Here is a 27,101-nt window from a genome sequence, read left to right on the forward strand (position 1 = left end):
AACAGAGTTAAATAATTTGATATAGTAAAGGTATCCTTGAGCTCAGATAAATTTTCATTAAGCCATGGAACTGCAAAAGGCATTTGACCTAATGACATTTTTCAGATATTAAGGTTATCTCATTCCCCACTCTCCCTCGCAGATTTGTTTCTTTGTATTTCATATATGACGGTGCAAAGCTTCTGGCTGCCTTAAATAGAGGAGTTATTCAGAAGTGTGCTTCTGTAAATGAGAGGGTGTATGTAATCTTAGCACTGAGAAAAAGGAGTAGAAAAAAAGTCTTACAATGCTAACTCTTAAAAATTCTTCATAGTAATTACCAAATTTCATGCAGATGTTCTTCAACTTATGAGAGGGTTGTATCCTGATAAGCTCATTGTAAGTTGAAAATATCTCAAGTTGAAAAGACATTTAGTACACCTAACCCACCAAATGTCATAGTTTAGCCTAGTGTACCTTAAAAGTATGCAGAACACTTATATTAGCGTAGAGTGGGGAAAAAATAATCGAACACAGCATATTTTATAATAACGTGTTGAACATCTCATGTAATTTATTAAGTACTGTACTGAAAGTGAAAAACAGAATGGTTGAATGGGTACTCCAAATACACTTTCTACTGAATGCATATAGCTTTTGTAACATCATAAAGTTAAAAAATTGTAAGTTGAACCATTGTAATTCATGGATTATCTGTGTTTACAAATACCTGTGACCAATAAAACATTTATAAGAAGAAGGGTAGATCTTGTATTTTTTGTGTTCCCAGCACAAGAATAGTGCCTGGCCCCCAGTAGATGCCCAAGAAATATTTGCAGAATGTATAATTAAATAGTGAGATGAGCTAAATATTCTGTAACAATGAGAAGCTGATGTAAGCCAGTCATTGGTAATTGTTAATTTTCATCAAAGAGATCATTCAATAAGCTTTCACAAAAATAACCTCTACTCTAACATTTACCGTTCAAATACACTCTGAGAAACATATTGACACTCACTGAGAAAAAAAAATAAATGTGAGACTCATGATACTGATTTTGAACAAAATTTGCTGCATCTTGGAGCAATAGAGGCTTACACTTGCTATGAGTTTATCAGAAACATCGTCATCAGAACAAACCTAAATTAACTCCTCTTTTAAGAAGTCTAAACCAGTCCAGCTTATGCAGAAATATATTATCATAGCAATTATATTAAATGATTGGTCTAAAGTATTTTTAAAAGCAGATATTTGTGTCATTTTACTCAATTATTTTGGGGGAACATTTAAAATATATTTTATGGCTCAAAATGGGTTTCTAATATTGTAATCTTAATATATGATGTTGTAATTGTGGGAAACAGGGTTTAACTTGAGGTTTACTGATTTATGACTACCATCCAAGAAATAATAAAATAATTAGATAATATATTGGTTCCTTTGAAGAGAAAGTATGGGTGGTGAATGATGTATTCTTACAAACAATACAGGAGGAATTCATAGGCAGTGGTTTGTCTAAACAAAGAACGGTTGTAGTAACCCGCAGTTTTTCTTATGATCAATATGAACCTGGGAAATGGCACTACTTAAACTAAATATAGGATAAGGTAGTGGAAAGCCCTGTGGTTAAGAGCAGGAATTCCAAGGTCAGGAGACCCTGGGTTGGAGGCTCATCTCTCTATTTAGTATGAATTTTAACGCAAGTTATTCAATTATTCTGAACCTAGTTTCATAATCTTTGAAACACTGGTTATGAAAATAAGATCATGTCATGGTATTATGGGAATTTCAAGTAGGTAATGCTTTTATTATGGTTGTATAATAGTGGCTGTATCAAAATGTTGTTGATAGGATTAAGTATAGGAAAATTATTTAGTGTACTTGGCAACATCTAAATAAATACTATGTATTATTTATTATTGCAATTACAAAATATGCACAATCCAAATACTACAGAAACATTTTTAAATTACATGTAAATACAGATATAACTTTTAGACAAAACTATTTTCAAAATCAACAGTATCATATTTATTAAATAATTTGTCTCAAATAATCCATCAGTAAGTCTGTTGAAGAACATTTTTTTGTTTTCTGAAATATTCTCTTTAAGCCTAATTGATATTCTGTCCTCTAATGTGAGGAAGTATGTAAGCAGAAGGATGGTTCATAGCTAGTCACTTTATTCCTCCAGGTCATTCTAGAGAGAATTTTAATGTGGATTTCACATTGCATCACTGGTATGGGTGGCTTATTTTGTCTGACTCTCTAAATAGACTCATGCTGGAAACTTACTCCATTTGTGATGTCCTTCAACATTTGACCAAGCATACTTTGTCAGATTGGTCTAAACTCTATAGTGGTAACAAAATTAAAACATTTTATAATCTAGTACAGCCCACTCAGACATCATGCTCTTCTTTTATCTCTACTGAATAAATGCTCATGACTTGGCAAGTATTAAAGATTTATCTATTTATTAACATTTTACTCACAAGGATAAAACTCTTGAAATATTACAGCTCATTTTCAAGAATGTCCTTGGGATGGAAAGCAGATATATTTTTTGTCACATTACATTTTCAAACCATGTAGGTCACTGTCATAAAGCAGTCACTAGAAAAGTTAAATGAAACCGCATTATGCAATAGATTTTTTTCATATTTTAGATACATATACATTTATATAATACTTGACTGTAAATTTTGATGGCAGGGCTAAGTACTCTGTGGAGAGATTGCTAAGCTCTTAAGAAGGTAAACAATTTTTGGAATGGAAAGAATTGTATTTTTCATTGAATGGTGGCAAAATTTTTGTTTACCTTTATTAAGAAAATTTTATTTATTTTGGTTAAAAATTAAGTGAAAAATATGGTAGAGGGTCTTGCCTTGCTATTCCATTTTCTCTGTCTGACTCTTGAATGCTTTATGCATAGAATAGAATTATTGTGGGGGGTAAGGGGGTAGGATGCCAGTTTATCAGATAGGGCAAAATATCAGTTTTTCATCCCAGTTGGCTCCAGAACATTTGCTAGCAGTCCTCAATTGCTATTGTGAGGAGTGCATTAGGTGCTAGTGTGGATTTTAGCATGGTGGTTAAGACTGTAGGATTGGAATTGGCCAAGACTGGATTGTATCCAATTTCCATTACTTAATAATCTTTTTCCTTAGTTAGCTTATGTGTAAAAAGGGTGTAATAACAGTGTGTTACTGGATGGTTGTATGGGAAAAAAAGGATAGTTTAGTACAACACCTAGAAAATATAAGCACTTATAAAAATAAAAGCTATTATTTCCCCTCACATTATAACATTCCCTCAATAAACTATGATTCTCTAAAAAATTAATTTATCTATTTCTCTTTTTTAAAATTTATTTTTTCAGGCTGGGCCACTTATTACCTAGAAGAGTAAATTATGTGAGCATAATTCCCATTCCTGAATTAATGCTTTTTATTTGTTACACTTTAAATATGGTAGATTTCTTTTCTTAGTTCATGATAAGTCATTCAGTCAGTCAGTTCACATTGAACACACCCTCTGTGCCAGTTGTTTCTTTATGCCAGTAGGAGCTGGGATAAAAAAACATAAAAGTTAAATAGGTACCCTGGCTTCAAAGAGCTTGCAGTTTAGTGATAAAGAGAGGCCTGCAAACAGGCAATTGCCTTGCCATGTGATAAGTGTTCTACAGAGAGCAGTGCATGGTGCCACAGGAGCCTATAGTTGGTGTTGGAGACATAATGTTTAAACACAGACCTGAAAGTTGAGTAGTAGGAAGCCAATCAAAATGTGAGGAGGAAAATAATCCACCCAGAAGAAATAGAATGTGCAAAAACCTGTAATGAAGAGTGAACATGGTATATTCAAGAATCTGAAATAAGGTATTTTTGGTTTTGGTAAGAATGCAGAGTGAAATTTCAAAGGTAACAAGCCATTCGGCAGGAGAAATAAACAAAGGCAAGATCACGAATGGATTTTTACATTTTGATTAACTTTTCCTTTATTAAAAAAAAAGAGAAGCCACTGAAAGATATCAAGTAGGGTAAGAAATGATGGCTACTTGTTTAGGAAGTATAATTTGGGGGCAGAGGAAACTAAGGGACAGAGGTCAAAACCAAAGACAAGAGAATAACATAGGAGGCTACTGTAGTAGTTGAGGTAGAAAAGCACGGATGTATAGCCTAAACTAATGCCAGAAATAATTGCAAGAAGCAAATGGACTTGCTAGATGTCTAGAAAGTTGACTCATCAAAACTTTGCAAAAATTTGGATGATGTCTGTGGTAGCAATAACAACAGTTAATACTTACATGACACTTACTATGTTCCCATACTCATCTAAGTGTTTTGCTTATATTAAGCCATTTAATACGCCCAGAAAATGTCTCAGTTAGATAGTATTATAATTTCCGTTTTAGATGAGCAAACTGAGCAACAGAACATTTAAGTAACTTGTCCAAATTCACATAGCTAGTGGGTGGGAAAGCCAGGGTTTCAACCCAGGCATTCTGGCTCTGAAATGCAAGCTATTTAGTACGAGGCTACTCTGCTGATCCAAATGACAGTTACTGATTTAGTATTCATATTCAAAGTACTGTGTCAAGTGCACTATAGTCATTAGTTTGTTTAAATGGTGGCAATTGGTGAAATTGAAGAAGACACAATTAGGTTTCTTGCTTAGTTACAAAGATAGGGGGCGCAGCAGACGAGCACAAGTTGAAAATCGTTAATTGAATTTTAGTCAAGCTTATTTTGGGTTGCCTTTGAGTCACCCAAACAGAGGTGTCCAGTAGGCAGTTTAATGTACATGACTAAAAGACTAGAGAGTTATTTGTCCTGGAGATAAGGGGGGAGGGATAGCATTAGGAGATATACCTAATGTAAATGACGAGTTAATGGGTGCAGCACACCAACACGGCACATATATACATATATAACAAACCTGCACGTTGTGCACATGTACTCTAGAACTTAAAGTATAAAAAAAAATTCTGAATTCACCAGCATATGGATGTTAGCTAGAGACATATAAATGTTCAGACAGAGACTATTACAGAAAAGGAGGCTTGGAGAAGGACACAGAAAAAGATCAACTTCAATGTCAGGACAGAGAAAGATGACGAGAAAGCAGGATAAGGAATGGTCAAAGAGTTGGGGGGAAAATGGAAAATGTGAAGTTACACAAGTCAAGATAAGAAAACTTTTCAAGAATGACAGAGTGGCCAAATTAACAATGTAAAATACTACAAAATATCTAAGAAACTTAAGTCCTGAAAAATGCCTATTCAATATAATATAGAAGTCATTGGTGATCTTAGGGTAGGAAGTTTTAGTTGGTTGGTGGAGGCAGAAGCCAGATTTCAGTAAGTTAAGAAGTGACTGCAAGGTGAGGAAGTGGTGATAGAAAATCTAGACAAGGGACTCAAGGACTTTAGCTGTAATTTGTAAAGGAAGAGTTAGGTGGTAATTGAATGGTGGGTGAGTACGTGTGAAGAGAATTTATAGATCGGTAGAACAGTAAATAGTCCAGAAATAAAGCCACACTTGTGTAGTCAATTGATTGTGCCAAAAAAATTCAATGTGGAAAAGTAGCTTATTCAAGAAATGGTATTGAAAAAACTGCTAATGTGTGAGAAGAAATCTTGATTCCTGATTTAGACCACAAGTAGAAATTAACTAGAGATGGAAGATAGATCTGAAGAACAATTAAAGGATAAAGAGTCTAGAAAAAACATGATTTGGGATAGGAAAATATTTACTCAACAGGTCACAAACTAATATTTAGAAAAGAAAAATATAGTATATAATTTATTAAAGTTCATGTGTTCTGCTCATCAAGACACTTAACTGAATGGGAGGCTAGCAGAAAATACATGCAAAATATATACACATTCATTATAAAGAACTTATACCAAGAATATATAATTACAAAACTCAATAATAAAATGACAACCCAAGAAAATGGGTAAAATTTTGAACAGACACTTTACAGTAGAAAATATATAAATGGCCAATAAACATACAAAACATTAGTCAAAATCATTAGTCATTAGAGAAATGCAAATTTAAACCATAATGAGATACCTCTACATACACAGTAAAATGACTAAAATTAAACAGATTGATAGCAAATGTTGAGGACATGAAGTAACCAGAAATCACATAAATTGCTGGTGGGTATATAAAATTCTCCATCATTGTACAAAAAATTTGTCAATTGCTTACAAAAATAAAAACATGCACCTAGCCTTTGGCTGAGTAATTTCACTGGTATGCGTTTACCTAAAAGACATGAAAAGACTTGTATAAGAATGTTAATAGTAGCTTTATTCATAATAGCTTGAATTTGGAAATAATCCAAATTTCCTTCAACATAAGAATGATTAAAGTAGTGTATTCACATGGCATAATAATTTTCAGCAAAATAATAAAAATAAAAAAAGAAATATTGATAGCCACAAAAATATGTATAAATCTCAGAGCCATCATGCTGTGCTAAAGAAGCTAGGCATAAAAGTTACCTATGTGTGATTTTATTGATATGAAATTCTATGTTAGGTATAGTTAATTGATATTTTTGTAAAAATCGGAAAGTGGGTTGTCTTTGCAGTGGCAAGAATACCTGGGAAATGGGAATGCATAACTTTTCTGGCTAATGGAAATGTTCTATATCTCGAAGTGTGAATCATAACAAGTGGATGCATACAATTATGAAATTGTACACTTTTGATTTATATACACTTTATTGTATATAAATTTTACTTTAAAAAATGCCCTTAATATTGAACCCTAGTTGGTAGGTTTACTTTTTGCAGTAATAGAAGATGGCAATTCTGAAATCCCTTTCTGCGTATTCTAGGATTTAACAAACGAGTAAATAGATTGAGGAATATGGAAACAAAGTCTTCCATTATGGAGGGGAGTAGATATTAATAAAGAATAAATTAAGAACATATTACAATTTTATATATGGAGTGGTATATGGAATTAGAGATTTATGAACTCATAGTTTTAAATACATAAAGTAAATGTAGATATGAGCATATATAAATGTGATACATAAATGTAATACTTATACATAAATATGTATACAAATATTCATATTTTCCTAGCTCTGTTTGCTGAAAGCCCTGAGAAATCATGACGCAGCAGTAGCTATGAGCCCACTTAGTACTTGGATCTTGGTTTCTAAATATTACCATTCACCAAAAAGTACCAGGACCTCTTAAAGAAAAGCCTGCTTCCAAAGCTGGGGCAGGGAAAAGTACAAGATGAGCTAGGAATATCTCGTTGTGGGAGGAAAAAAAAGAAAGTTCTTAAAGAATGTCATGAATACTCAAAAGGACACAAGATTTAACTTGAGAGGAATCTCTCTTAACCAAATCCAGGAAAATTTGACCTCCAAAATAATGATAGAAATTGATTATAGCCCATTGAATAAAGTAAAAATCTATAAGTTGATATTGGTATATATGAATGAATGCATGCATGAGTCACTGAACAGTAAATTAATAAATTAAAAAAGGGAAAACCTTTATTTATAGAATATCAACTAATAAAAGGAAAAGAGAAAACTTCCCACAACATTCTAAAAGAGCAATTGGTCTCACATAAAACGAGGAACACCACTTACATCCTACAAGTGGGAAAGAGAAAAAGAGTATGCAGATATGGGAATGTTTTATATTTGTAGTTGAGAAAGAAAAATATTTCATTTTTCTTTTTGGTGGTGATGGTGTTTTCTCTCTGTCAAGTATGATGTCTGAAATGGCTGTCCAGAAAATGAGCATGATATCAAATTAGAAAATATGGAAGGACCTTGAGGAGCCTATTGATGTTGGAAATAAAGAATTTGTAATGATCCAAACTGGCAATCAGGGTTACTCTTTCATTTTAATTTTATCAGCATTCTGTTCTATCCCTACCTATAATTTAAAATTGTATGGTGAGGAATAAATGTCATTTTTCTTTGAAGACTCATTTATAGAACATTCTTATCAGTTTACGTTTTCACATGCTTATAAACTGCAATTTTCTCTTAGCAATATCCAAGTGAGACAGAGCTAAAAGTAGGGCCAGCATTAACTCCTTGCTGAATCTAAAATTAAATAGCTTTTACTCCTTCACTTTGGAGGGCAGAAGTCCCTTCTTTTGTTAATTAAAATTTTTATTGAGATAACCGTAGAGTCACATGGAATTCTAAGAAATAATACAGAAAGATCCCCTGTATACTTTATCCAGTTTCAGTCAATAGTAACTTTTTGTAAAACTGTAATGTAGTATCAGAGGCAGGATAATGACATTAATGTAATCTACCAATCTTACTCATTTCCATCATTTTACGTATACTCATTTATGTTTGTGTATGTATATTTACTTTGACACAATGTTATTAGATATATATGTCTGTTTATGCACCAACACAGTTCAGGTACTGAAGGTTTCCAACTCCTCAAGTATCTCTTGCATTGTTCTTTTACAACCATTCTTATTCCTCTCCCACTGACCATACCTTCCATTTGTAACCCCTGGTTGCCACTAATCTGTCCTCAATCTTTTAAAATTGTTATTTCAAATGTTTTATAAATGGAATTGTACAATATGTAACTTTTTGAGGTTGTTTTTTAAATTTAAGTCAATTCCCTGAGGATTCATCCTAGTTATGTGAATCAAAAGTTAGCTCTTTTTTAATGCTAAGTATATTCTATGGTATGTATGTACCAGAGTTTATCTTTTGAAGGACAATTTGAACTGATTCCAGTTTTGGGCTTCTACAAATAAAGCTGCTATGAACATCCATACACAAGTTTTGGCAAAAACAATTTTCATTCCTCTGGGAAAAATGACCAAGAATAAATTTGCTGAGTATTAGTGTATTAGCTAGGGCCGCATAGCAAAATAACAAAGACTGGATGGCTTAAGCAACAGAAATTTATTTTCTCATAGTTCTGGAGGAAAGAAATCCAAGATCACGGTGCTAGCAGGGTTGGATTCTTCTGAGGCCTCTTTCACTTGCAGATGATCAACCTTTTGCTGTGTCCGCATGAGGCCTTTTTCCTGTTCATACAAACCCCTGGTGTCTCTTATAGAAGGAGGCCAGTCATCTTGGATTAGGGTCCCACCCATATGAACTCATTTAACCTTAATTGCCTTTTTAAGGTCCTGTCTCCAAATACAGTCACAGTGGGAGTTAGAACTTCAATATATGAATCTTGGGGGCATATAATTCCATCTGTAACATATAATTATGGGGTATTTTACTTTTATAAGAAACTGCCAAACTATTTTCCAGTATGGCTATGCCATTTTGCATTCTCACTAGTATTCTACAAGTGATTCAGTTTCTCTGCATCCAAACATCCTTGGTATTGTCACTATTTTTAATTTTACCCAATTTGTAATCTCAAGTTGTATTTTCCTGATGGGAAATATGTCTATGCTTAACATCTTTTCATGTGCTTATTTATCATCTGTGTATCATCTTCAGTAAAATGTCCGTTCACTTCATTTGCCTATTTTCTAATTGGATTGTTGAATTTTTATTGCTCAGTTTTCAGGGTTCTTTATATATTCTAGATACCAGGCCTTTGTTCAATAAATATTTTTCAAATATTTTCTCCTAGTCTGTAGCTTATCTTTTGATCCTTTTAATAGATATTTTTGTACAAAGAAAAACTATTTAATTTTAATGTGGTCTAATTTGTCAGTTTTTTCCTTGTATAGGTTTTGGAATCAATTTAAAAACTCTGCTGAGAGCTAGATTCCAATGATTTTCTATTTTTTCTAAAAGTTTCATAGTTTTATATTTTACATTCAAGTCCATAATCTATTTTGAGTTAATTTTCATATGGTATAAGATTAGGTCAAAGCTTAATTTTTTTGCCTATGGATATTCAATTGCTCCAGTGCCATTTGTTGCAAAGGCTACTTTTTTTCTGCATTGAATCATTTTGTATCTTTGGCAAAATTCAGTTGGTATATCTGTGTGGGTCTATTTCTGAGTTTCACATTTTGTTTCGTTGGTCTATTATTGAAGCCCTCAATCATGCTACATATCTTGATAATTGGAGCTATATAGCAAGCTTTCCATTTCAGGCAGAGTAATTTTTCCCACTTTATTTTTCTTGGTCAAGATTGTTTTAGTTACTCTAGAGCCTGTGGTTTTCCATATAATTTAAAAAATAAGCTCATCTATATCTACAAAACTTCTTCCCGATTTTTTTTACAGGAATTGCATTAAACTTACAGATCAATTTGGGAGAACTCATATTTTTACTGTGATGAATCATCATCCAATCCATGAGCATAGTATGTCTGTCAATTTAGAGTTTTAAAATATATTTCATAACAATTTTGTAATTTTCAACATATGTAATGTACATAGTTTGATAAGTATATACCTAAATAATTCATTTTTTGAGTAATTGTTAATGTTATTGTTTTTAATTTTGTCGTATCTTCATTGTCAGTATGTGATTCTCTTTTGTGTGTTGATCTTATATCTTACCTCCTTGATGAACTCACTTATCAGTTCTAATACTACATTTTTATATTCCTTGCTATTTTCCATACATTTAAGGAAGTCATCAGTAAATAGAGATAGTTTTATTTCTTTGTTTCTGATCTGTATGTCTTTTTTCTCTTTATTGCCGTGGCTAGATTCCTTGGTATTTTCTATACATTTTAGGGTCTGTGGTATTTTTAGATTATTTAGTATTTTCTATGCATATACACAAGTCATCTGTAAATAGATATAGTTTTATTTGTTTCCAATCTGATTTTTTTATTTATTGCAGTGGCTAGATTCCTTGGTATGTTCAATGCATTGTAGGTTCCTTTGTATTTTTACAGTCCTTGTTATTTTCTATGCATATGAGCAAGTCATCTGTAAATAGAAACAGTTCTATTTTTGTTGTTTCTAATCTGTATATTTTTCTTTATTGGAGTGGCTAGAACTTCCAGCTACATATAGAATAAGAGTGGTGAGAGCAGACATCCTTGCTTTGCACCCTATCTTAGGGACAAAGCATCTAATCTTTCACTATTGGATATGATGTCATCTGTAGATATTTTGCAAATGGCTTTTACTAAACTCAGGTAATTCTCATCTATTCCTAACTTGCTGAGAGTGTTTTATTATGCATAGCTATTGGATTTTCTCAAATGCTTTTCTGCATCAAATGATATATGTTTTTCTTCCTTAGCTTGTTGATATGATGAATTACATTGATTTTTTTAAAGTTGTAACAGCCTGGCACAAGGGGAAAAAAAACACTTTGTTATGGTATGTAATTATTTTTATACATTAATGGATTAAATTTGCTAATATTTTCTTTCAGATTTTTGTACTTACATTCATGAGAGATGTTGGTCTGTATATTTCCCTGTTTTTGTTGTCCTTTCTGGTTTTGTCATCAGGATAATATTTGCCTCATGAAATGAGTTGGAAACCATTCTCTACCATTCTGTGTTCTTGAAGAGATTGTGTAGAATCAGTTTTAATTCATTTTGGATATTTGGTATAATTCTGCACTAAAACCATCTAGTTCTGAAGATTTCTTTAGTAGGAACTTTTAAATTACCAGTTTTAAATTACTTTAACAATTATACAGCTATTGACGTTATGCACTTCATTTTTGTTGAATTTTAATAGTTGATAGTTTTGAAGGAATTATTCCATTATTTTTAAATTGTTAAATTTATGAGCAAAAGTCATTTGTAATATTTCCTCATTATCACTTTAATGGCTATAGGATATGTAGTAATATCTCCTATTTCATTCTTGATATTGATTTGTGTCTTTTTTTGTATATGTTGCTAGAGATTTATCAATTTAACTGATTTAAAAAAAACCTCAGTTTTTTCCTAATGATTTTTTCTATTTTTTTCTGTTTTCAATTTCACTGACTTTTGCTCTTATCTTTGTTTCCTTCATTTCTTTGGGTTTATTTTTCTTTCTCTAGTTCCTTAAGATAGAAAATTGATTTGAGATCTTTCCTCATTCTAATGTAAGCCTTTTGAGCTATAAATTTTCCTCTATGCACTGCATTAGCTACACCTCACATGTAGGCTGTGTTTTTGTTTTCATTTACCTGCATATATTTTTAATATCCATTGACACTCTTTATCCATGTATTTAGAAGTGACTTATTTTTCATGTGTCTAAAGATTTTCCTGTTTTCCCTTTTTCGTTTTCTAATTTTATTCCATTATAGTCAGAGAATATACTAGGTATGATTACACTTTAAAATTCTTTAAATTTGTTGAAGTTTGTTTTATGTTCCAGGACATGGTCTTGGTAACTTTTCCATGGGTGCATGAAAAAATATATATTGTGCTATTGTTAGGTGACATGTTTTATATTTGTGAATTAGATCCTGCTGACTGATGTTGTTCAGATCTTCTATTTTCTCACTGTAGGTAGTAATTTTATCCGTTGCTGAAAGGAAGATGTAGAAGTCCTTGACCATAATTGTGGATTTGTCTGTTTCTCCTTTCAGTTCTATCAGCTTGTGCTTCCTGAACTTTCAGGCTCTGTTGTTTGATGCATGCAGCGTTAGAATCACTATGTCTTTCTAAAATATTGATAACTATCATTATTTGTCTCTAATAATTTTCTTTGCTCTACATTCTACTTTATCAGATACTAACATAGCCATTACTGTTTTTCTTTGATTAATGTTTGCATCACATATATTTTTCTATCTTCCTACTTTCAACCTACGTCTGTCAAATTTGAAGTGTTTCTATGGGCTATAGTTGGATTGTGTTTTCATATCCACATTGTCCATCTCTGTGTTTAGAGTGGTATACTTAAGCAATTAACATTTAAGGTAACTATTAACATGATGTTGCTTAAAACTGCCATTTAATTTGCTTTCTATTTGTTTCCCCTGTTTCTCATTCCTCTTCCTGTTTCTTTTTCTTGCCTTCTATTGGTTACCTGAATATTTTTTAAGATTTCATATTGCTTTATTTATTGAGTTATTTAGTGCATCTCTTTGTGGAGTATTCATAGGATTATTCTATAGATATACCTATATCTATCTAAAATCTGTTATCATTTGAATTTGTGTTTTTGTAGTGTCTCTTCCAGTTGCTTTCAAAATTTTTCTTTGTCTTTACTTTTTGAAAGTTTAATTATGATGTGTCTTGACATGGATTTCTTTGAGTTTATCTTGTTGGAATCATTCAGCTTCTTGGATCTGTAGGTTTGTATCTTTTGTAAAATTTGGAAAGTTTTCAGTTATTTTTTCAAACATTCCTTCAGACTCACTCTTTCTCTTCTGAGACTGATGATACAAATTTGGATCTTTTAGTATTGTTCTAGAGGCTCCTCAGTCTCTGCTGAACTTTTTCAGTCTATTTTCTCTGTTGTTTAGGTAAATTCTATGACCTGTCCTCAAACTCACTGTTTCTAATGTCTGTAATCTCCACTCCTATTATGTTCATGAAGTTTAACATTATGGGATTTTTCTATAATTTCCATTTAGTTATTTTTATAAGTATTCTTTCTTTGCTGAAATTTTCTGTGTTGTCACTTGTTTCAGGATAATTTGAAATTAAATATTGAAACATAGTAACGATGACTTCATTAACTATGATGAAAATCCATATTAGATAATTGCAACATCTGATTCATCTTAGTGTTATATCAATTGTCTTTTCTCACTTAGGTTGTGGTTGTCTTGGTTCTTGGAATAATAGGTAACTTTTAATTGTATCCTGGCCATTTTGTCTATTATGTTAGGAGATTCTGGATTCTATTTCATTTTTTTAAAGCAGTTACCCTATTTCTAGCCTACTTTTTAATCCTGTAATTCTAATGGCAATTTAAATTTTAGAACCCTGGTGGTGTTATTTTGATCTGATTGGTTTATATGTTACTGTAGGAATTCCCACTTGCCTGTTGATGTTCCCTGAGTGTGTGGAAGGAGTTTTCTCAGTCTGGGTTGCTGTGTCTCTCACAGTGGCAGAAGGGTGGCAAGGGATCCACTACCCATGACCCCTACTTCATAGTTTCTCTGAGTAGGGAAGATGATTCTCAGGTCAGGAGTGTAAAAGAGATTTCCTAGGTCTGGCAGCTTGTTGTTACTGGGTCCCTATTGCTGATTCTGCCACCAGCGCTAGTGCCCCTGGACAGAGAGGAGTTTTCTAGGCCTGGGTAATTACCATTGTTGAGTCCTCTTGCCTCTTTTGCCCATCTGACATAATTCTTCCTCAAAGGAAGTTGTGTAAAAGAGACTCCTCAGGCAGGAATTCTTGCTATGGCTTGGTCCCTCTAGAAGGTTCTGCTGGCTTCTCTTGCCTACCCAGTGTTGCTGGGTAGAAAATGGGTGTCTCAGGACCAAAGAGGCATCCAAGACCAAGCCAATTGTTGTGACTGAGTCCCTCCTGCTGCTTCCATTCATTGTTTCCAGTATCTCTTGGAGGGGAAGAGAATCTCAATCAAGTGGGAAAGGGGAGTGCTTCATGGCTGATTTAAACTGATGGGATTACTTGTTGATTGATCCTCCTTTTATTGGTGTCGGACTTGTCCAGTGTTCTCAGAGGTACTCTTAATTGATCTCAGAAGACAAATTAGAATATGTGGGCTGCCTTCTGTTGCTAGGTTGGGATCAGCAAATGCCTGGTCTGACTTCATTTTCTCCTCTTGGTTGGGGTAAATGTAAGACATTCCCCGCTACTCTGTTTTTCCTCCAATCCTGGGATCCCAAACCAGTCTGTTCTCTTATCACCTTCCAGAGTTCTTCTTTGGTTGTTGGTTGCATTATTTCCAGCTTACAGCTGTGCTTAGCAGGGAGGAGCAAGGAGAAGCAGGTCTATACCAGATATACTTGTCTGGAACAGAAGTCCCACACCATTTAATTTTGACAGTGATTTGTTTTTAATAGCTGTGCAAGAACTACACTTAATGCTTAACATCCATACCCCAAATATTTGAATGTTTTATTTATCTTTTTCTCTTATATAAATTTTAAAGCAGTTTTGCAGCCAAATGATAATATATTATTCCTATAGAGGTAATTCACTAAGATTTATTTTTAAGTTCTGAAATCCTTTGATCATGACTTGATCTTTGCTATCGTAGCTTAAGTGTAAAGTTTTCTGATAGCTCATTCAACCAAGGCTTTGTACCATTTACTGTTCACTGGAACCTTCTCTTAGAATGAGATTGAGCAGCTTTGCATAAAATGAGGAGGTAAGAAAGGATAAAAAGAATATAAATTGGCTTAGTTCTTATATTTAAAAACATTTTGGAAGAGAAATATTATCTTTGACAAGAACAATGATGGGAGCGTTGAAGTAATTGGAGATACTGTGAATACGTACTTTGAAATTTAGATGTAGATTGAGCACAAAGAAAATACCAATTTTATTTGAAAAGATATATTTCTAATTAATAACTTTTCAACAAAGCTTTTCTAAGTTCTATCATGGCAAATAGAATTGTTAATTAAATGTTTAATGTTATTTATAAGAAACATAACAGTTTGGGGTTACTTGTTCAGTGTAGTCAAATTGTATATTTATGAGCTATTATCCAAACTTTAAATTAGAAACCATTGAAGAACATGTGCATATTGAACCTGTGTTCATTTTACAATATTTGCTGGCATAATTTTAGTGGGGAAAATTATTCAGACTTATATAATTCTAATAACTTTGGTTTTATGACATTGTTGGGTATATATATGATTTATGTGATGCCAAAACATTGGTTAGGAAGGCAATAGCTAATTATAACTTTTTCATGGTAAATCACTTTCATTTATATGGCATGGTTTCTACTAGCAAACTATGAAAAGTAGAAACTACTACTAATAAATGCTTCTGTGCATAAACACATTCACTGAGCAACTGAAACAAATTGTTCAGGATCAAAATTTGGTCAAATCATATGACTCTGGAATAATCACGTTATATATTACCAGTTTTGAATCATTATCACTACCACTCTTTTTCCCAATTTACCACAGTAAGTATTTGGTCCAGAATCTCTTCATCATTGACTCTGATATATTTACTCTGTCAAGCAGATTTTGTCCTTTTTTTCCTTATGGTATCTAGTACTAAAAGAATTTTATTCCATACATTTTCTGAGAAAATCTAATTTGCTTTTCCAATTGCTTAGAATTAGTCTATTGGCAGACATGGAGGCCCTTAAGGAGCCATTTGCTCTCTCAGTTTAGTGTGCAGAACAAATTAGTACTTCCCAAAATAATACCAATTAAGCTAACGTTAAAAAGTTAGTATCTATGTTAATCTCAGGAGACAAGTTATCGCATCCCTCCAAAAGGGCTGCCACTCAAGGTCAATGCTTTTCAGATTGCATAGTATGCTACTTTTATATTATTCTCCGAAGATCTGCTTTTGCTAGATGCTATCTACCATTACTATTTCTACTTCTGCTGCTGCTGCTGACACACTATTACACTTATTTTTTCAATCCACAAATTTTAGCATTCATTTTGACAATTGTACTGGGTAGGAGTTCAAAAGACCTGAATTCTTTTTCTAATTCTTTTAAAACTACTGTGTGACATTAGACAATCATTTTAATATTCTATCAGTCATTTCCTCATTTGAAAAATTAGCACACTGGACTAGATCAACTGGTGCACTAATGCTCTTGGACCAATTTTGGTAAATAGTGTTTTATTGCAACATAGCCATGTTCCTTCATGTATGTATGTGTATAACTACTTTCATACTGCAACACCAGAGTTGAATATTTGCATCACAGACCCTATGACCTGTAAGCCTAAATATTTATTATGTGTACCTTTCAGAGAAAGTTTTTCAATCCTGGATCAAATGATCAAAGTTTTTTTTTCCAGTTGTACACATTTATCACTCAAGAAGATTCTGATGGAAAAAAAATCTTAGCCTGCCTACCAAATATGAAAATAGTTTTAAATTATTTAATTTTCTCTTGTGAAACTTCTCCAAATTACAAAGTCATCCCAGTTCATTTAAATACAGAGTTATCACAAGTGATAGTCCTACTGAGTGAAGACAGAGTGATAAACCCAATGGTAGTCATATTTTTTAGCAGTTTGCCCATTTTTCTAATACTTCAATATTGTTGTCTCTATTATAAGAGATGTAGCTTAATCCTAAATCCATCTACATTTAATGGGAGATTTTTATTCAAAGTCCATTTTGAAAAACAGTCATATTTCTCAAATTATCAGAAATCAAATGGAAGAAAAAATATAAAGTGAAAATATAAATGACAAATTCCTAAACTTATAGGAAAAAATGTAGATATATATAGAGATTGGAAGTATATGTATGTTTACACTAATTGGTAGAAGATATTAACAGTGAAGGCCCTAGTTTTATTATACATCAGGGAGGATGATTGGCATTCATATTGGATTGATGCCTAATGTGTTTTATTTTTCTGTGACTTTCAAAGCACTAAAATGAAAATATGTCAATTATGTGGCCACTGGGAAGTGATGAACTGTCAATTTTCAAATTAGTAAAAGATCTTAAAACCTATGATCAGGAACTTAATTGCACATTAGAGGCAAATTGGGAATTACTGCAGCATTGTGAGAAGAGAGTGAAAACATCAATTTATTGTGAAACTTTTTGACTGAAGAATGGAAATAAAGTACAGAGCACAACCAAAGTCACACCAGAGAAACCTAGGACAGTTATATAAATGAGATTTTCCTTCTCTCTTACTTCTTACAAGATCTTTATCAGCTGAGTGATCATATGTGTTTATCTTGTTTAATTTTAGTTTATATAAAATATTGTGGTAGAGTTTTGGCAAAAATGGTCACAACTATTCCCTCAATGGTATCCACATCTCTTGCAGTGTGGTTTTGGCGGTGCTGCCATTAAAACGTGGAGTCCATTTCCCTACAACTTAAGCCTGGGCTGGCCTTATGACCTGGTTTGGCCAACTGAATTCAATAGAATTGTTTATATACTAGTTTTGAACAGACTTCATGAGACGCTTCTTTCTTCTACTCTTTCAAAGGAAGTCCCAATAACCTTCACATCACAATATTTTAAAAGCCCTATATAGTCTCTGCAGCATTGAAATAGGGTTGGCTTTTGTATTCAGTAGAATGCAGCATCAGAGACAGTTTCTGACCTCTTAAACCAGGTGAGAAGTACATTATGTCTGGACTTCTGGAGTAGTAACATGGGGAAGCCAGCTACCAGTTATAAGGACACACAAGCAGTCTCATGGAGAGAGTTTAACATGGAGAGAAACCTCCTTGTCAGTACCAGCTCGCCAGCCATATGGCTGAACTACCTTGGAGAGCGATCCTCACACCCTAGTCAGGCCTAAAGATGACTGGAGTTGCAGATGACACCTGACTACAGCCTCACAAGAAACCACAAGCCAGTATTGTCCAACTGAGCTGCTCCTGAATTCCAGCTCCACAAACCCTTCAATTGCTATCCTTTGACTGTTTGGTTTTTTTATATGTTATACAACTATTTCTAACAATAAAGGGTAACTGAACAGGGTATGGGGGCTTTAGCTGCATTAGGAACTATGGCCTGTTGGTGGTGGCAGAGGTAGTATGGGCAAGTATGATGCATTTAAATTTCTCTGTCTTAATAATTTGTTTCCCCACAATGAGCAAATTCTGATTCAAAATGTTTGTCCTTTTCTATTCATTCTTCGATTTCATGAGATTGTATTAATTTTATTTGTGTGTGTGTATATATATGCATACACACACACACACACACTCACTCTTATTGTTTGATGTATCAGCTTTACATATCTTATATCCAGCTTGTTAAAGAGGAGGAGTTTGGCATAACTACATTACCACAAAAATTATTATAATCTTTGAGTTCTCAAATTTTGCTAGTTATACAAATGCTACATTAGATTGATAGATAGATAGGTAGATAGACAGACAGATAGAGGTTGTGAGAGAGAGAGAGAAAGAAAAAGACAATGTCTCACTCTGTTGCTTAAGCTGGGCTGCAGTGATGTGATGATAGCTCACTGCAGCCTTCACCTCCTGGTCTCAAGTGATCCTCCTGCCTCAGCCTCCAGAATAGCTGGGACTACAGGCACATACCACCATGCCTGCCCATTTTTAAAAAAAATTTTGTAGAGATAAGGGCTTTGCTAAGTTGCCCAGGCTGGTCTCAAACTCCTGGCCTCAAGTGATCCTCCTTCCCTGGCCTCCGCTGGGATTACAGGCATAAGCCACTGCATCAAGCCCATCATCACTATTTTTAATCATAGTATTAACTATATTCCTTACATTTATGCTAATTGTCGAATATTTCCTTTCTGCTAGTTTTTAACCATTCATCTCTTAGTTGGCAGAAGTTTGTTCCTTAGGAGATAGTTTCTTCAAGAAGACTCATGGGAACTGAATTGTGTGGCCACAACAATATATTCTTGTCTTCATACTTGAATGGCTGGAAATACAATCTTTAAGTCAGATTTTCTTTAAGGATTTTAAAGACATTGCTCTAATACTTTTTAGTATTCAATGTGTTATTTGGAAAATCTGAGGTTAGCCTGACTGATTTTATACCAAGACTGAATTTAATATTTTTGATAAGCTGCCAAGGGTTCTTCACTTTATTTTTTTAAAAAATCTAACATTTACTAAGCGATTACCATATGTTATGAAATAACTATACAGGAGGTTTAACCCTTATCCCCATTTTTATAGATAGAAAAACTGAGGCACAGAAAGTTAAGTAAGTTTCCCAGTGCCATACAGGAACTAAGTGACTCAAATTTTTCTAAAATAGTGGCAAGGGTCCCAGAAAGACTGATTCTCCAATTCTAGGAATAATGAACTTGGGTTTTCTTTCTGTGTTGTCAATTCTGAACATGCATGTTGTATCTGCCTTCTCAGCATTCTTTGCTCAGCACAGATTCAATTTTTTAATGGTTTTTTTTCTTTCTGTTTCTTTCTCAGATGCCCAAGAAATAGAAACCGTCTGAACTATCCTGCCAGCCATTATCCTAGTCCTTATCGCTCTCCCATCCCTACGTATCCTCTACATAACAGACGAGGTCAACGACCCCTCCTTTACTATCAAATCAATCGGCCATCAATGATATTGAACCTACGAATACACCGACTATGGTGGACTAATCTTCAACTCCTATATACTCCCCCCATTATTCCTAGAACCAGGTGACCTACGACTCCTTGACGTTGACAATCGGGTGGTCCTCCCAGTTGAAGCCCCCGTTCGTATAATAATTACATCGCAAGATGTCTTACATTCATGAGCTGTCCCCACATTAGGCCTAAAAACAGACGCAATTCCCGGACGCCTGAACCAAACCACATTTACCGCCACACGGCCAGGAGTATATTATGGCCAATGCTCAGAAATCTGTGGAGCAAACCACAGCTTTATGCCTATCGTCCTAGAGTTAATCCCCCTAAAAATCTTTGAAATAGGACCCGTATTCACTCTATAGTGCCCCTTTCACCCCTCTCCATAGCTCACTGTAAAGCTAACCTAGCATTAACCTTTTAAGTTAAAGATTAAGAGGGCCAACACCTCTTTACAGTGAAATGCCCCAACTAAATACCACTGTATGACCCACCATAATCACCCCAATACTCCTTACACTATTTCTCATCACCCAGCTAAAAATATTAAATACAAATTACCACTTACCCCCCTCACCAAAATCCATAAAAATAAAAAACTACAATAAACCCTGAGAATCAAAATGAACGAAAATCTATTCGCTTCATTCATTGCCCCCACAATTCTAGGCCTGCCCGCCGCAGTGCTGATCATTCTATTTCCCCTTTTACTGGTCCCCACCTCCAAATACCTCATCAACAACCGACTAATTACCATCCAGCAGTGGCTAATTCAACTGACCTCAAAACAAATAATAGCTATACATAATACCAAGGGACGAACATGATCTCTTATATTAATATCCTTAATCATTTTTATTGCCACAACCAATCTCCTCGGGCTCCTACCCCACTCATTTACACCAACCACTCAGCTATCTATAAACCTAGCCATGGCCATCCCCGTGAGCAGGCGCAGTAATTATAGGCTTTCGCTTTAAAACTAAAAATGCCCTAGCCCATTTCCTACTACAAGGCACACCTACACCCCTTATCCCCATACTAATTATTATTGAAACTATCAGCCTACTTATTCAGCCAATAGCCCTGGCCGTACGTCTAACCGCTAATATCACTGCAGGTCACCTACTCATGCACTTAATTGGAAGTGCCACATTAGCAATATCGGCTATTAATCTTCCTTCAACACTCATCATCTTCACAATTCTAATTCTACTAACTATCCTGGAAGTCGCCGTCGCCCTAATCCAAGCCTACGTTTTTACACTTCTAGTGAGCCTCTACCTGCATGACAACACATAATGGCCCACCAATCACATGCCTATCATATAGTAAAACCCAGCCCATGACCCCTAACAGGGGCCCTCTCAGCCCTCCTGATAACCTCCGGCTTAGCCATATGATTCCACTTCTACTCCACAACCCTGCTCACACTAGGCCTACTAACCAATGCACTAAACATATACCAATGATGACGTGATGTAATGCGAGAAAGCATGTACCAAGGCCACCACACACCACCCGTCCAAAAAGGTCTCCGATATGGGATGGTCCTATTTATCACCTCAGAAATTTTTTTCTTCGCAGGATTTTTCTGAGCTTTCTACCATTCCAGCCTAGCCCCTACCCCTCAACTAGGAGGGCACTGACCTCCAACAGGCATCACCCCACTAAACCCCCTAGAAGTCCCACTTCTAAACACATCTGTCTTGCTCGCATCAGGAGTATCAATCACTTGAGCTCACCACAGCCTAGTAGAAAATAACCGAAACCACATGATTCAAGCACTGCTTATTACAATTTTACTGGGCCTCTACTTCACCCTCCTACAAGCCTCAGAATACTTCGAATCTCCTTTTACCATTTCCCATGGCATCTATGGTTCAACATTTTTTGTAGCCACAGGCTTCCACGGACTCCACGTCATCATTGGATCAACTTTCCTCACTATCTGCCTCATCCGCCAACTAATATTTCACTTTACATCTAAACATCACTTCGGCTTTGAAGCCGCCGCCTGATACTGGCACTTCGTAGATGTAGTCTGACTATTTCTATACGTCTCCATCTACTGATGAGGGTCCTACTCTTTTAGTATAAACAGTACCATTAACTTCCAATTAACTAGTTTTGATAGCACTCAAAAAAGAGTAATAAACTTCACCCTAATTTTAATAGTCAATACCCTTCTAGCCCTACTACTAATAATTATTACATCCTGACTATCACAACTCAACAGTTACATAGAAAAATCTAACCCTTACGAATGTGGCTTCGACCCCATATCCCCCGCCCGCATTCCTTTCTCCATAAAATTTTTCCTAGTAGCCATCACCTCCCTATTATTTGACCTAGAAATTGCCCTCCTACTACCCTTACCCTGAGCCCTACAAACAACCAACTTACCACTAATAGTCATATCATCCCACTTATTGATCATTATCCTAACCCTAAGCCTGGCCTACGAATGATTACAAAAAGGGCTGGACTGAGCTGAATTGGTACACAGTTTAAATAAAACGAATGATTTCGACTCATTAAATTATGATGATCATATTTACCAAATGCCCCTTATTTATATAAATATTATACTAGCATTTACCATCTCACTTCTAGGAATACTAGTATACCGCTCACACCTGATATCCTCCCTACTATGCCTAGAAGGAATAATATTATCACTATTTATCATGGCTACTCTCATAACCCTTAATACCCACTCCCTCTTAGCCAATATTGTACCTATTACCATGTTGGTCTTTGCTGCCTGCGAGGCGGCAGTAGGCCTAGTCTCAATCTCTAACATATACGGCTTAGACTACGTACATAACCTAAACCTACTCCAATGCTAAAGCTAATTATCCCAACAATCATACTACTACCACTAACATGATTCTCCAAAAAACATATAATTTGAATCAACACAACCACCCATAGCCTAATTATCAGCATCATCCCCCTATTTTTCAACCAAATCAACAACAATCTATTTAGCTGCTCCCTATCTTTCTCCTCCGACCCCCTAACGACCCCCCTCCTAATACTGACTACCTGACTTCTGCCCCTCACAATCATAGCAAGCCAACGCCACCTATCCAACGAACCACTGTCACGAAAAAAGCTTTACCTCTCTATACTAATTTCCCTCCAAACTTCCTTAATTATAACATTCACAGCCACAGAGCTAATCATATTTTATATCTTCTTCGAAGCCACACTTATCCCCACCCTAGCTATCATCACCCGATGAGGCAACCAACCAGAACGCCTAAACGCAGGCACCGATTTCCTATTCTATACCCTAGTAGCCTCCCTCCCCCTACTCATCGCATTAATCCACACCCACAACACTCTGGGCTCACTAAATATTTTACTACTCACCCTTACTGCCCAAGAACTGCCAAACTCCTGAGCCAATAACTTAATATGACTGGCATACACAATAGCTTTCATAGTAAAAATACCCCTTTACGGACGCCACCTATGGCTCCCTAAAGCCCACGTTGAAGCCCCTATTGCTGGCTCAATAGTACTTGCTGCAGTACTCTTGAAATTAGGTGGCTATGGTATAATACGCCTCACACTCATTCTTAACCCCCTGACAAAACACATAGCTTACCCATTCCTCGTACTGTCTCTATGAGGCATAATCATAACAAGCTCCATCTGCCTATGACAAACAGACTTAAAATCGCTCATTGCATACTCTTCAGTCAGCCACATAGCCCTCGTAGTAACAGCCATTCTTATCCAAACCCCTTGAAGCTTCACCAGCGCAGTTATTCTCATAATTGCCCATGGACTTACATCCTCATTATTATTCTGCCTAGCAAACTCAAACTACGAACGAACCCACAGCTGCATCATAATCCTCTCTCAAGGACTTCAAACCCTACTACCACTAATAGCTTTCTGATGACTTCTAGCGGGCCTCGCCAACCTCGCCTTGCCCCCCACCATTAACCTACTAGGAGAACTCTCCGTACTAGTAACCACATTCTCCTGAACAAACGTCACCCTCCTACTTACAGGACTTAACATATTAATCACAGCCCTATATTCCCTCTGTATATTTACCACAACACAATGAGGGCCACTCACACATCACATTAACAACATAAAACCCACATTTACACGAGAAAACACTCTCATATTTATACACCTATCCCCCATCATCCTTCTATCCCTCAACCCTGATATTATTACTGGGTTTACCTCCTGTAAATATAGTTTAACCAAAACATCAGATTGTGAATCTGATAACAGAGGCTCATAGCCCCTTGTTTACCGAGAAAGACTACAAGAACTGCTAACTCCTATCCCCATGTCTAACAACATGGCTTTCTCAACTTTTAAAGGATAACAGCCATCCGTTGGTCTTAGGCCCCAAAAACTTTGGTGCAACTCCAAATAAAAGTAATAACCATGTATGTTACCATAACCACCCTAGCCCTAACTTCCTTAAATCCCCCCATCCTTACCACCTTCATTAACCCTAGCAAAAAAAATTCATACCCTCACTATGTAAAATCCATCATCGCATCCACTTTTGTTATCAGCCTCTTCCCCACAACAATATTCATATGCCTAGATCAAGAAGTTATTATCTCAAACTGACACTGAGCAACAACCCAAACAATTCAACTCTCCCTGAGCTTTAAACTAGACTATTTCTCTATAATATTTATCCCTGTAGCACTATTCGTCACATGGTCCATCATAGAATTCTCACTATGGTATATAAACTCAGACCCAAACATCAATCAATTCTTCAAATACCTACTTATCTTCCTAATCACCATATTAATCCTAGTCACCGCTAACAACCTGTTCCAGCTTTTCATTGGCTGAGAGGGTGTAGGGATCACGTCTTTCTTACTAATTGGCTGATGATATGCTCAAGCAGATGCCAACACAGCAGCCATCCAAGCAATCCTATACAACCGTATTGACGACATCGGTTTCATCCTAGCCCTAGCATGATTTCTCCTACACTCCAACTCATGAGACCCACAACAAATATACCTCTTAAGCGCTAACCCGAACCTTACCCCACCACTAGGCCTCCTCCTAGCAGCAGCAGGCAAATCAGCTCAATTAGGCCTTCACCCCTGACTCCCCTCAGCCATGGAAGGCCCTACCCCTGTCTCAGCCCTACTCCACTCAAGCACTATAGTTGTAGCAGGAGTCTTCCTACTCATCCGCTTCCACCCCCTAGCAGAAAATAGCCCACCAACCCAAACTCTTACACTACGTCTAGGCGCTGTCACCACTCTATTCGCAGCAGTCTGTGCTCTCACACAAAATGATATCAAAAAAATTGTGGCCTTCTCCACTTCAAGCCAACTAGGGCTCATAATAGTCACAATCGGTATCAACCAACCATACCTAGCATTCCTACATATCTGTACCCACGCCTTCTTCAAAGCTATACTATTTATATGCTCCGGATCCATCATCCACAACCTCAACAATGAACAAGATATCCGAAAAATAGGAGGACTACTCAAAACTATACCCATCACTTCAACCTCCCTCACCATTGGCAGCCTAGCACTAGCAGGAATGCCCTTTCTCACAGGTTTCTACTCCAAAGACCTCATCATCGAAACCGCAAACATATCATACACAAACGCCTGAGCCCTATCTATTACTCTCATCGCCACCTCCCTGACGAGCGCCTACAGCACTCGAATAATTCTTCTCACCCTGACGGGTCAACCTCGCTTCCCAACCCTTACCAATATTAACGAAAACAACCCTGCCCTATTGAATCCCATTAAACGCCTGACAATCGGAAGCCTATTCGCAGGATTCCTCATCACCAACAATATTCTCCCCACATCCATCCCCCAAATGACAATCGCACTTTACTTAAAACTCACAGCCCTGGGCATCACTTCCCTAGGACTTCTAACAGCCCTAGACCTCAACTACCTAACCAACAAACTCAAAATAAAATCCCCACTGTATACATTTTACTTTTCTAACATGCTCGGATTCTACCCCAATATTATACACCGCACAATCCCCTATCTAGGCCTTCTTACAAGCCAAAATCTACCCCTACTTCTTCTAGACCTAACCTGACTAGAAAAACCACTACCTAAAGCAATTTCACAATACCAGATCTCCGCCTCCATCACCACCTCAACTCAAAAAGGCATAATCAAGCTTTACTTCCTCTCTTTCTTCTTTCCACTCCTACCAGCCCTTCTTCTAATCACATAATCTATTACCCCGAGCAATCTCAATTACAATATACACCACAACAAACAATGTTCAACCAGTAACTACTACTAATCAACGCCCATAGTCATACAAAGCCCCCACACCGATAGGATCTTCCCGAATCAACCCTGGCCCCTCCCCTTCATAAATTATCCAACTTCCCACACTATTAAAATTTACCACAACTACCACCCCATCATACTCTTTCACCCATAACACTAACCCTACCTCTATCGCTAACCCCACTAAAACACTCACCAAGACCTCAATCCCTGACCCCCATGCCTCAGGATACTCCTCAATAGCCATCGCTGTAGCATATCCAAAAACAACCATCATTCCCCCCAAATAAATTAAAAAAAACCATTAAACCTATATAACCTCCCCCATAATTCAAAATAATAACACACCCAATCACACCACTAACAATCAACACTAAACCCCCATAAATAGGAGAAGGCTTAGAAGAAAACCCCACAAACCCCATTACTAAACCCACACTCAATAAAAATAAAGCATATGCCATTATTCTCGCATGGACTACAACCACGACCAATGATATGAAAAACCATCATTGTATTTCAACTACAAGAACACTAATGACCCCAATACGCAAAATTAACCCACTAGTAAAATTAATCAACCACTCATTTATTGACCTCCCCACCCCATCCAACATCTCCACATGGTGGAACTTCGGCTCACTTCTTGGCGCCTGCCTAATCCTTCAAATCACCACAGGGTTATTCCTAGCCATACACTACTCACCAGACGCTTCAACTGCCTTCTCATCGATCACCCACATCACCCGAG

At 35.9% G+C, this 27,101-nt stretch overlaps 3 pseudogenes; all 3 read left to right on the forward strand.

The window, feature by feature from the left end:
• The first annotated feature begins 17,425 nt into the window (after nucleotides 1-17,425).
• On the forward strand, nucleotides 17,426-20,422 carry LOC117980012 (cytochrome c oxidase subunit 2-like; annotated as a pseudogene).
• A 4-nt stretch (nucleotides 20,423-20,426) lies between these two features.
• On the forward strand, nucleotides 20,427-22,137 carry LOC117980013 (ATP synthase subunit a-like; annotated as a pseudogene).
• A 2,336-nt stretch (nucleotides 22,138-24,473) lies between these two features.
• LOC117980014 (NADH-ubiquinone oxidoreductase chain 5-like) lies at nucleotides 24,474-26,288 on the forward strand (annotated as a pseudogene).
• Nucleotides 26,289-27,101: the final 813 nt, after the last annotated feature.

The sequence above is a fragment of the Pan paniscus genome, chromosome 3, assembly GCF_029289425.2.
Source record: "Pan paniscus chromosome 3, NHGRI_mPanPan1-v2.0_pri, whole genome shotgun sequence".
In the NCBI taxonomy this organism is placed as follows: domain Eukaryota; kingdom Metazoa; phylum Chordata; class Mammalia; order Primates; family Hominidae; genus Pan; species Pan paniscus.